Source organism: Sminthopsis crassicaudata, chromosome 2, assembly GCF_048593235.1.
Source record: "Sminthopsis crassicaudata isolate SCR6 chromosome 2, ASM4859323v1, whole genome shotgun sequence".
Lineage (NCBI taxonomy): Eukaryota > Metazoa > Chordata > Mammalia > Dasyuromorphia > Dasyuridae > Sminthopsis > Sminthopsis crassicaudata.
The window spans coordinates 648742197-648746304 of record NC_133618.1 but is presented as its reverse complement, the minus strand read 5'-3'; the positions used below and the strand labels follow the sequence as shown (position 1 = coordinate 648746304).

The following is a 4108-nucleotide window of genomic DNA, read 5'->3' as shown; positions in this document are numbered from 1 at the left end:
AATGCCTCTATCTGCTTCACAAGCAAAACCCCCTTCATCTTTTTCTCTCTCATCTTTTTCTGAACTAGTAGAAATATTTGTCCCCCTCACAAGATCATCCCACAAGCTTCATATCTTGGTCTCTGGCAACAGCTGATGGTGGACACTTCTCATGGTCTGTGGACCCTGCATAGACTTTCCCTTGGCTAGATGAGTAAAGGAGTAACCTTCATGGCAGCAGAGGAAGTAGCAGAGACTGTACAAGTGTATCTATCTATCTATCCATTCATTTATTTATTTTTAAAGAAATGACTTTTTAAAAGTGTTTTAAAAACTCAAATAAATGCTCTGTAAGAAATGACCAGCAGGAGGAATACAGAGAGGCTTGGAGAGACTTAAATCAACTGTTGCTGGGTGAAATGAGCAGAACCAGAAGATCACTGTACACTTCAACAACAATACTGTATGAGGATGTATTCTGATGGAAGTGGAAATCTTCAACATAAAGAAGATCCAACTCACTTCCAGTTAATCAATGATGGACAGAAATAACTATACCCAGAGAAGGAACACTGGGAAGCAAATGTAAATTGTTAGCACTACTGTCTATCTACCCAGGTTACTTATACCTTCGGAAGCTAATAATTAATGTGCAACAAGAAAAAGGTATTTACACACATATATTGTATCTAGGTTATATTGTAACACATGTAAAATGTATGGGATTACCTGCCATGGGGGGGGGGGGAGGGAGTGGAGGGAGGGAGGGGATAATTTGGAAAAATGAATAAAAAAAATAAAAAAATAAAAAAAATAAAATAAAATAAGAAAAAAAAAAACCTCAAAGCTTTATTATGAAATCCATGTGTACAATATATTATCAGGAAAGTAAATGAAGTCTTAAACTTTTATATAATGTAAGATGAGAATCATTTAAAGATAATAGTCACCCAACCTACAAACTACTCCGGGGATGGAGAAAAAGCTATGCTCCCCTTTATTTGGACAAAATGTAACATACAACTTGGAATTAAGTCTCTAATTTTCAAAAACTGCAACAAAAACAATGATTCACTATATTATTATGTCTTCAGACCACCAAAAAACATTTATAAAAATATTTTTGTCGCTGACAAATGCACTGACTCAATGAAAGTTTAACAGTCTTATTCACAACATATAGGCAAACATTATGTTCTCTTTTACTGAAAGTGTTCTCTTCAAAGATGTTTAACCAAAAGGAGAGAATTTCATTTTTTTCAGGGGAGATCGGAAAAACTGATTATAAAATCCTTTCAAAGAAAACCCATCGAAATGTATAAAACAAACTAATACTGTATACAAAGGTCAATTCAGGTCACATTGTGAATTTCACTACTCTTTTTCTAAACTGTTTTGTTCTTCTTTTTTTCATCCTTTGTGCTTTTTTTTCTTTGCTTTTTATCCGAATCAGAACTAAGGCTACTCCTGGATGAGCATTCACGTGCCCTGGAAGAATCCCAGCTGCTCTCGCTGCTGTCAGAATCGGAGCCCGAGGAATCGGAGTCCGAAGACCAGGACGAAGAGGAGGAGGAATCCGCAGACTCGGCATGCCGTTTCTTTGCCCTGAAGAGCTTGCGTGCATTTTTCAGATGTTCTCGCAATTCATCCGTTAAAACTCCGAGACCGATGCAAGTAAAGAAGTTGATGGCAAACCGAGTGTTTCTTGGATGATCTCGGGGAAATAATCCCTCCAAGAACGGCTGCAATGTTTCATCCTTCAGTCTGGCATTCAGACGAGGAAGGCCCATGCATTCACAAAGTTCTTGGAAAAATGTTTTGATAAAGACTCTCCTGGAAGTCGAAGTTTCTTCATTCAGAGTTAGACATTCAAGAGCGCTCCACGGAAGCGCGTCGGTGTAGAAGAGATGAGCAAACATCATGGCAACATTTCTCACTTTTTTGCTTCTCAAACGATGGATGGTAGCGTACTGTTCCTGGAAAATAGTCTCAAAGGATTCCAAGAACTCCCTTTTCAGCCTGCAGAAACGCCCTGCCAACAAGCCAAAGAAATTCTCCCCCGGGCCCTGTTGGGCACAGCAGTCGACTATCATGCGGCAAAATTCTTTTGTCCGGCTGCCTGGGAACCGCAGTTTCAGCAGTTTGTGAGCGCATTCTTCAAAATCTAAACTGGACCGGATGGCAAGATAAACTGTGCGACGAAGTGCCTCCCGATCGAGGTCTGTTTTGTCCCGGCTAGAGACCCTCCGTCCTTCTTCCTCCTCACGCCCGTCTCCCTCTTGCTCCTCAGCTTCTTCGCTACTTGCAGCATCTTGGTCTGCGTGCGAATCACTGTCCCCTTCACCAAGAACTTCTTTCCCGGTACCTGCGTATTTCAGTTCGTTTTCGACGAAGTTTGGATCCAGACTGAAGACATTGAGCTCATCCTCGGGATTATAATCGTCTTCCAGTGGAAGCAGGTGCGTGAACTGGTCTTGCTCCTCTACCAGATCGAGTCCTTCCAAAATAGCCGGATGGTCCTTGAATCCGTCCTTACGGAGGGCAAGCATCACTTCAATCAGGGATTGAAGTCGTTTGTCAATGTCAGCTTCGTAGAGAATGAGGCCGAGGCGCTCAAAGATGGCGTTGATTCCCCCGGGGGAGAGCAGGGTTAATTTGAGGCCGCATTCTTGGAGAATCGCAATGGCCACTTGGACGCTATTCTCCGTTGGTGTCTCCAGAAGTAAGGCGAGCATCTCTAAACACAAGAGTCCATGGGCCACGTTCTGATTAACGAGGTGGGCCGCGAATCTCGAAGCCGTCAGACAAGCCAGCACATCGTTTCTGTGATAGCCCTTCCGAAAGTTGCGGATGACCTTCCAGAGGATAAGTTCTCCAATGTCGGGGAACTGGGAATTGATAACGGCCACGAGAGCCGCATAAACCTGGGAAAAGTCTGGACGTTCCCTTAGCGCTCGCAACACGGAGCGACACAACAGTCCCCTTCCCCTGCCGATGTCTGCGCGGAGGAGTTCCTGAGCGATCATGCCGATGTTGGCAACGTTCGCTTCGTTGATAAGACGGTTGATGGACTTCTTTAAGGCCTCCCAGCTCATCCTTTGGGCCACCAAGACGTTTAGATCCGAAATCCGCTCCTGCATCAACCGCAGCTCTGCTGCAGGAATATAGGCGCCACGTGTGCGTGGGAAGGGCGGATCCACGGCGCCTTTCTTCTTCTTGGTGGGAGGCCCGTCCGGCACACGCGAACTCCGAGTTGTCGGAACTCTTTCCGTACTGCTGTCTGGAGAAGGGGGGTTTCTGTACCTTTTCCGACCAGAAGCTCTGGCGCTCTCTCTCCCCGTACAGTTTCCAGTACCCCTCCTTGGAGATCCCCCGGTCCTGTCACGCAAATGTCTTCGCCTTGAACGTTCTTGACGTGACCTGTGGTGATGTCTGTCTCCAGGGAATGGCTTCTGTTCTTCATCTCCCTCTCCCGGAGAACGCCTGGGGTAACGCTCCCTTCTCTCACCACCAGGATTAGGCTTTATCCGGGCCATGCTGCTTTTCATTCTCGGTTGTTTGCTCCCCTCTGCAGTGGTCTGAGGCTGTACACAAACTGCTCCAAAACTGTCAGCACGCGTTCGATAATCTGGCAGTCCGGTTTGCTCTCCTGGCAGGAGAAAATTTCCCTGGAGCTCCAGCACAACACCGAGCGCTCCAAGGCAAAAGAACTGTTTTGAAGAGTCGCTTTTTTGGGGAAGCTCCTTCAGCTCCGCACTTATTGCCCAGAGCAAGCTTCCAAACTCAGCCTCAAGGAGACCAAGCCTAAACCAGTTCTGGCATTGAGGAGTTTTTATAGTGGAGTAAGTCCCTCCCCCAGAGGAAGGGTGGAACTCTTCTTATCTGAGTTCTCAGCCCAAGTTGGTGTGAACTCAGACGGCAGTTGTCAATTCCCGCCTGGCCCAACAACTGAAACATCAGTTATTGGCCAAAGGAACCTGAATAAGCCTAGAAACAGAAAGGTTACCAGAGGGTGTAATTATCAGGTTCAGAGAAGGTGCTAACTCATCTTATTGGCGGAAGAAAGTTCTTTTTCTGGGACTTTGCTGGATCCGGAATTCACAAGTCGGATCCCGTGCCTCCAGTTCCA

General features: G+C 45.7%; 1 pseudogene; it reads right to left on the bottom strand.

The window, feature by feature from the left end:
- Nucleotides 1-304: 304 nt before the first annotated feature.
- Nucleotides 305-3777, bottom strand: LOC141558874 (pre-mRNA-splicing factor CWC22 homolog pseudogene; annotated as a pseudogene).
- Between the last annotated feature and the right edge of the window lie 331 nt (nucleotides 3778-4108).